The sequence below is a fragment of the Gastrolobium bilobum genome, unplaced genomic scaffold (genome assembly GCF_033153095.1).
Source record: "Gastrolobium bilobum isolate Gb01-03AN ecotype WA unplaced genomic scaffold, APGP_CSIRO_Gbil_v1 utg17506, whole genome shotgun sequence".
Taxonomy (NCBI): Eukaryota; Viridiplantae; Streptophyta; class Magnoliopsida; order Fabales; family Fabaceae; genus Gastrolobium; species Gastrolobium bilobum.
Window position 1 is genome coordinate 12,561 of NW_026896355.1, and position 8,262 is coordinate 20,822.

The following is an 8,262-nucleotide window of genomic DNA, read 5'->3' on the forward strand; positions in this document are numbered from 1 at the left end:
TCTGTGTGGGCGTTTTAGCGCTCATCACCAGCAAGTTTTGGCCTCTTCCTGTAGCAGGGCGCTAAAACGCTCAATGTGGACGTTTTAGCGCTCAACACTTAGGCAATTTTTCTCCTCTTGAGCTCCAGAATCTTCTTCCTTCTCCAGTTGTCTTTCAAGCTTGCTTTTCCTACAAGAATCATACAAATTTCCAATAAAGCTCTTGAACTTGTAATTGAGGACATCTTAGGACATTAACCTTGTTTTTCATCATTTAATCACACAATTTGATCCTAATTCCTGCTAAAAACCATGATGAACTAAGGGTTCATCAACAGGCTCACCTACCACCTACCACCTACCTGTGTTGAGAAATTTCACATAAGAAAATGGAGGCGGTGAGGATCGAACCCGTGATATCGATGTTCTGATACCATGTAAATAACCAATTTAACCCAAAAGCTTAAGCTGTTGAGTGGGTTACATTAATAGTTTTATATATCTTTAACACGTCCCCTCACAAGGGAGCCCGTTAGGCTTGAAATATAGATGATGCATAGATTCAACCTACTTGTGCTAAGAAATTCCATAGAAAATAGAGGGTGGCGAGGATGTACCCGAGACACCAAGACTTTAATAACATATAAAGAACTAATTCAACCCAAAATCTTAAGCTATTGGGTTGAAGCTACATTAATGATTTTATATATCTCTAACAACTTAGTTCATATAACTTGCATTAAGAAAAAATTTTGCAATTTTTTCACACCCTTTTTTAGTTTTCCATTGAAGCCAAGTCTCAGGATCATATTGTGATATTTCCATATGCATTGTAATTTTTTTTTCTTTTTGCCAATTTACAATACCAATATTACCGTGTTAAAGGAAAACAATTTAACACCAAAGCATTATAGCCGAAGTGTATATTGCCTTCGGAAGATAATCTTTTTTCAAATAGTCAAAGAAAGTCGGGGGGAAGAAAAGGGCATTGCTTTATAGCTCTTACTTGTTCTAGTACATGATCTCATGAACTGATCGAGTTTCCATTTTGGGTCACAGATAGGACGTGGAACATATAGCAATGTGTACAAAGCCCGAGATAAGGGCACAGGAAAGATTGTTGCTTTGAAGAAGGTACGTTTTGACACATCAGACTCTGAAAGTATAAAGTTTATGGCAAGAGAGATCATGGTACTGAGAAGCTGGATCATCCCAATGTCATCAAACTTGAAGGACTAGCAACATCAAGGATGCAATATAGTCTTTATCTAGTTTTTGAATTCATGCAGTCAGATCTTACCCAAATTATCTCCCGACCCGAGGAGAGACTCACCGAAGCACAGGTTGGGTTTCTACTAATATTTGTAACAGCTAGAAACTTGGAATTTGAGATGTTTGTGGTTTTTTTTTAATGTTATATGTTGACCTACAAAATGCATGTGTTTCTGATTGAAGAATTAAAGAATGATTACTCTAGCTTCTGTTCACCCAATTACATTTGAAGTTGTTTATATTTGGTTAAGCATTTTGTGATAAAACAAGTCGTCTTTTTTTTTTATGGGTATAAGATCAAGTGCTATATGCAGCAGCTGCTTTCTGGTCTTCAGCACTGTCACGAGAGGGGAGTTATGCACCGAGATATTAAAGCTTCTAACTTGTTAATAGGCAAAAGAGGGGTGCTGAAAATTGCAGATTTTGGGCTTGCAAATTCTTTTGATATTAACCCTGAAGGACCTTTTACTAATAGAGTGGTCACACTTTGGTATAGAGCTCCTGAACTTCTTTTAGGTTCAATCGATTATGGATTTAGCATTGATCTATGGAGTGCTGGATGCCTATTGGCTGAGATGTTTTTTGGAAGACCAATTATGCCCGGGAGAACAGAGGTAAGAGTTTAGTTGGGACAGTGAAGAAAATCTCATTTAGCTCGATTTCAGGTTCAGATATTTTCTTTGATTTCAAAACAATTTCCATCATCTACTCATGTTTCATGCATGTCTCCTTTCTGAATGCACTTATACATAATTGTCTATGTCTTCTATGAGTTTGTCATCATTATTATAATAATATTTAGGTATTGGGGTAAAATAGAAGTGAAAAAATTTATAGTAGGTTTTACCAAATGGGTTGGTTCAAGTGGTACATACATGATTCCGTTTAAGCAAAGTCTTGAGTTCAGATCCTTGTAAATGAAAAAAAATTCTTTTTGAAAGAGCTAGTTCCACCATGATATGAATGTTCTCGGGCTCAAACATGATTGCCTCCCGTGAAGAATATACTTGGTTTATCCAAAAAATTTATAACTTATCTATCTTATTTTCGCCCCTCGTACAGGAAAAAAAATTATCATCCATATTGTTTTCATGTCATTGTGGACACGCCCCTCTATAGAAAGGATTTATTCAGTGATGCTGCTAATAGCAGTATTTCAATTCTGATTTAGCAAATAAGCATTTCAATTATATGTATATAGGTTGAACAGCTTCACATGATCTTCAAACTTTGTGGTTCTCCTTCAGAGGATTATTGGAGAAAACTGAAGCTAACGACAAGATACCGGCCTCCACAACATTACAAACCTAATTACAAAGATTACTTCCAGAAATTTCCTTCCTCTTCTCATGGTCTCTTGGCCACACTTCTTGATCTCGACCCTGTTCATCGTGGCAGTGCTGCCTCTGCTCTCCGAAATGATGTGAGCTTCTTCTGTTATTGTTAATTATGCATCTTCTTGCTTTTCTGTTCTGTTCATTTTATCTTTATTGATCTATTTTTTGATAATGAAATGATAAGAATGTTGAGTTTTAAAATTTCTTGGAATAATTAAGCTTGTAGAGTTGAGAAGATTTGGAAAATGATTTCAAGTTTAATCAGGATGCATAACTTTCAAAAATTTGAATACAAATAAAATAAAATAAAATTGCTTTAACCCAACTAACCCAATTGCTGATCTTGGTAAACTACATATAATTTCCTGAATTATATGAAATTTTATGTGTACTAAAACAAAATATATTGTTCTGTTGTAAATATTAATATTATTTATTTATTTATTATTTGTTGTATTGGGCTTAGCCCATTAGGTCAAGTATTCTAGGTTTTGTATTCTCTATAAATAGAGAATCTTTATACAAATTATTTACACAATTAATAATATTTTTCTGATCACTCTTTTCAAGTTGGTATCAGAGCTCTCGATCCTGATGGCTCTGCTTCCGCGTCTACGAAACCTTTTATTCTTTTTTTCCGTCTCTCGCTGCCATCAGCTGCCATCAGAATTTTTTTTTCTTTTTTCCGGGGACCTTTTGGACCGAGAAGATCACTGTTTTACTGTTCCTTATCATTGATCCACTGTTCCTCTTCCTTATTCTTGGTCTAGTACAGAACCTGCCAAGCAAACTCACGGACATTGAACTCAGATTCCTGTTCATCACGTTTGGACACTTTTCTAGTGGATTTTCAACTCTGACCAGACCCAGATAGCACCGCGCTCGCCGGACGACGTTGCTCCAGAAATCTCAGCCCGGACGGCCACCGCACGCGCCCACACGCGCCTCCTCTTCATTCGCGAGTGAAGCCCACGCGCAGCCAGTCTCACCGACGCGTGGCGGCGCGTGAGACCATTTTTCCAGATTGGACCACCGCCATTCTTCTCGTCTCCTTGTTCTCTGTCTGGATCTGTGATTGTTTCACTGATCGGACTTTATTTGGTAATCTGTTTGGTTGATTTTATCGCTGGTTGTTAACTTTTGTATTGAAGAATGATCGAGAATGACAGTTCTTTGATCTTATCTGGTAAGAGCACACGTTCTATATCTCTTCTTGCTTCTTGCACTGATTTTAAAACCTCATGGATTTTGGATTCTGGTGCAACTGATCATATGGCTTGTCGTACTGAGTTGTTTTGTTCTTATCATCCTACTGTTAGTAGTGATACTATATCCGTAGCTGATGGATCCCATAAATCAGTTATTGGTTCTGGTAACATTCAAATTCAACCTTCCTTGTTTCTTAAAAATATTTTTTATGTTCCTCAGCTTTCTACTAATCTTATCTCCACTCAAAAACTTACAACTGATTTGAATTGTTCTATCACATTTTTTCCTTCTCATTGTGTTATTCAGGATCTTACCACAAAGAAGACAATTGGAGTTGCTAATGAACAGGATGGGTTGTATCATCTCCTTCCAGACCATGCTAGCAAAACTCAGTTATTAATGACACGTCATCCTTCTACTACAGAGTCTATGATTTGGCTCCATCACAAGCATCTGAGGCATCTACCTTTTAGTCTTTTGAAGTCTATGTTCCCCTCTCTGTTTCTCAATAAGTTGGTTAAGACCTTTCATTGTGATGTTTGTGAATTTGCAAAACACCATCGAGTGTCATTTCCTTCTAGCACTATTAAAAGCAGGGAACCTTTTTCTCTTATCCATTCTGATGTTTGGGGCCCTTCTAAAGTGCACAGTGTTTCAGGTGCAAGGTGGTTTGTTTCTTTTATTGACGATTGTACTCGGGTAACATGGATATACTTGATGAAAGACAAGTCTGAAGTACCAGAGATATTTATTCAGTTTCATCACATGGTTGAGACTCAGTTTGGTAAGGGTATTAAAAGACTCAGATCTGATAATGGTACTGAGTACGTCAATCAACGCCTGTCACAATTCATTTCAGACAGAGGTATGATTCATGAGCACACATGTGTTGATACCCCTCAACAAAACGGGGCTGTTGAAAGGAAAAATCATCACCTTCTTGAAGTTGCTAGAGCACTACTTTTCCAGACATCTGTTCCTAGTTCTTATTGGGGAGAAGCAGTGTTAGTTGCAACTTTTTTGATCAACCGTTTACCTTCACGGGTCCTTAACAATATCAGTCCTATTCATTCCATGACTTCCTTCTTTCCTTCTGTTCCCATATTGCAGAGCCTTCCACCAAGAGTGTTTGGATGTATTGCCTTTGTCCATGTTCATAAACAACATCGGAGTAAGTTGGATCCTAGGGCTCTTAAGCGTGCCTTTGTCCATTTTCCCTTATCTCCCACTTTGTTTCCTCTGCTAATCTTTCTGTGCAGCACAAAAGCTTTGCTTCAGCACTAGATTCTGTTGCAATCCCAAAATCAGTACATGAAGCCTTGAAAGATGGGAATTGGGCTCAAGCCATGCAAGAGGAGATGAATGCGTTGGAGAAAAATAAAACATGGGAGGTTATTGATAGACCCAACGGAAAGAAAGCAGTAGGGTGCAGATGAGTTTATGCCCTGAAATATAATTCTGATGGCACTCTTGAGAGATACAAGGCTCGATTAGTCGCCAAAGGTTACACTCAAACCTATGCCATTGATTATGAAGAAACCTTTGCTCCAGTTGCAAAGATGAATACGGTGAGAATCTTGTTATCCCTTGCTGCCCATTACAATTGGAATATAAATCAATTTGATGTGAAAAATGCTTTCCTCAATGGTGAGGTAGAAGAAGAAGTCTACATGGAAATCCCGCCTGGTTTTCATTCTGTGAAGGGGGAAAATAAAGTTTGTAGATTAAAAAAGGCCTTGTATGGATTGAAGCAGTCACCTCGTGCTTGGTTTGGAAGGTTTACTAAGGTTATGATGACCTTAGGATACAGACAGAGTCAAGGAGATCACACTATTTTCTTCAAGCACTCCCAAAATGGGAAGCTTACTGTGCTCCTTGTATATGTTGATGATATTATTACACAGGTGATGATTTTGTGGAGAGACAGATTCTGCAGACACTGCCTTTGAGTTCGAAGTCAAAGACCTTGGGAAACTGAGATATTTCCTAGGGATAGAAGTAGCTCATTCAAGCAAAGGAATTTTTATCAGCCAGAGGAAATATGTTCTTGATCTTCTCAAAGAAGCAACAAAGCTCGGGTGTAAACCCTCTAATACTCCTATTGAGCAGAATCACAAGATAGGCTTTGAAGAGGAGAGTCCTCCAGTTGATAAAGGACAATATCAACGGCTAGTTGAGAAATTGATATATCTGGCCCATACTAGACCAGATTTAGCTTATGCTGTTAGTGTTGTTAGTCAGTTTATGCATGATCCAAAGGAGAAACACATGCAGGCAGTGAAGAGAATTCTTCAGTATCTTAAAGCTACTCCTGGTAAAGAACTGTTATTCCGGCGAGATGGCAATCTCTCTTTAGAAGTCTACACTGATGCTGATTATGCTGGATCTGTGACGGACCGTCGTTCTACCACTGGTTATTGTATGTTTCTTTGTGGTAACTTGGTGACATGGAGAAGTAAGAAATAAGATGTGGTTGCCAGATCAAGTGCAGAGGCTGAATTTCGAGCCATGGCTCAAGGCGTTTGTGAGTTACTATGGCTGAAAATTATACTTGATGATCTCAAAATAAAATGTGAGGGACCAATGAAGCTGCTATGTGATAATAAGTCAGCTATTTGTATAGCCCATAATCCGGTTCAACATGATCGGACTAAACATATTGAGGTCGACCGCCATTTCATCAAAGAGAAACTTGATAGCGGGTTGATTACCACACCCTACATTCGCACCGGGCGTCAATTAGCTGATGCATTGACAAAGGGACTTCCTTCAGATAGATTTCAAGAGCTTACTAGCAAGCTGAGAATGATAAATATCTATTCCTCATCTTGAGGGGAAGTGTTGTAAATATTAATATTATTTATTTATTTATTATTTGTTGTATTGAGCTTAGCCCATTAGGTCAAGTATTCTAGGTCTTGTATTCTCTATAAATAGAGAACCTTTGTACAAATTATTTACACAATTAATAATATTTTTCTGATCACTCTTTTCAAGTTGTTCTCAATTTGCAATATGCTAACTTTTTATTGCTTTCAGTTCTTCAAATCTAGTCCATTAGCATGCGACCCTTCAGCTTTACCGGTAACCTACAAAGACGAGGATGAACACTTACAAACTAAAAGACGCAAAAGGTATGCTAATGTTCATGACTGAAATAAAAAATTCTTTCATTAGATGGACTACTTGAAAAAAAATGGAAGTGGAGAACAAAATCCAGTAATGCCATTTCCACATACATATATGATATTTCTACATGCTAAGCATTGAACACCATGTGAACTAAATTATACGTTTTTGTTAGCAACAGAGTGCTGTATGCACATGTATTGGATTTCATGTTGTCATATGACTGAAAATCGAAGTGTTTGTTGCTTTTCAAGATATAAGAAAAGGGTTTTGAAAAGAAGGGAACTGTCTCAAACAAGCACAAGTGATGTCAACAAATCAGGAAAGAACCAAACTGCTGAACAACCAGGGAGAGATTCGGAATCTTCAAAAGAGGTGAGGCTCCACACTTACTAAATCCTTTAAAAAACAATATGTAATGGAAATATATTATAAGAGGTTTGATTTTTTCATGTTCTATGAGAATTGGATTCTTATGTTGTGACTCAACTAGTGGTGGAATTCACATTTAATAAAAAGAGAAAAGGAAAAGAAAAGTTTTGCACGCAAATCGAAAGGTCACAACATAATAATTGAATTATCATGCAACATGAGAAAATGTTTTCCATATTATAATGCATTTTTAGTTTATCCCATTGTTATCATCTCCTCAAAGAAAATATTATTTTTCTTCTAAATTATTTTTTCTAGCTAATACCATAAGGCTTAAATAAATTCAGTACCATTTTGCCTTTGACAGGAGAAGAATAAGGAACAACACAAGCAAGGTCAAGAAACAGGCAATAGTGCAAGCAGTACTTCATCGGGCTCAAAACTATTTATATCCCCAGTTTTTCTTTCTACGGGGAGAAAATCCCCCATGACTGAGGGCCATCCAAATGCTCTTAAGAACATAAAGAACTATAGTGCTCTCTTACAAGCCTCTAGGATAGATATTGGCAACCCCAATGAAGGCAACGAATTTGCTCAGCTTCGCAAGTCCTTTTCAGCTTTGGATTTTCGACTAGATTATGGGAAGCTATCAAACATCTTTGAATTGACTAAAAAGATTTAATTTTGTTCTATCATATAAACATTTTCTTTTAAGTATGTTCTGTCACGTTGTTTAAAGAATTTGCATTCAAATTCTTTTAATAATGTTATGGAACATAATTAAAGGGTAGTATTAAAAAATCATACCATTGGATGAGCTAAAAAACATAAAAAGTTGGGCCATGGAATTTGATTGTTTCAAGCTCAAACTGTTTGGTGTGATTTGAACATTTTTATTCTAGTATTTATTTGACTCACACTTCTCTTTCGGAAACTGTGATCAATAAATGAGTCCGTATATATT

General features: G+C 37.0%; 1 pseudogene; it reads left to right on the top strand.

The window, feature by feature from the left end:
- The first annotated feature begins 1,137 nt into the window (after nt 1-1,137).
- LOC133299289 (probable serine/threonine-protein kinase At1g54610) lies at nt 1,138-7,980 on the top strand (annotated as a pseudogene).
- The last annotated feature ends 282 nt before the right edge of the window (nt 7,981-8,262 follow it).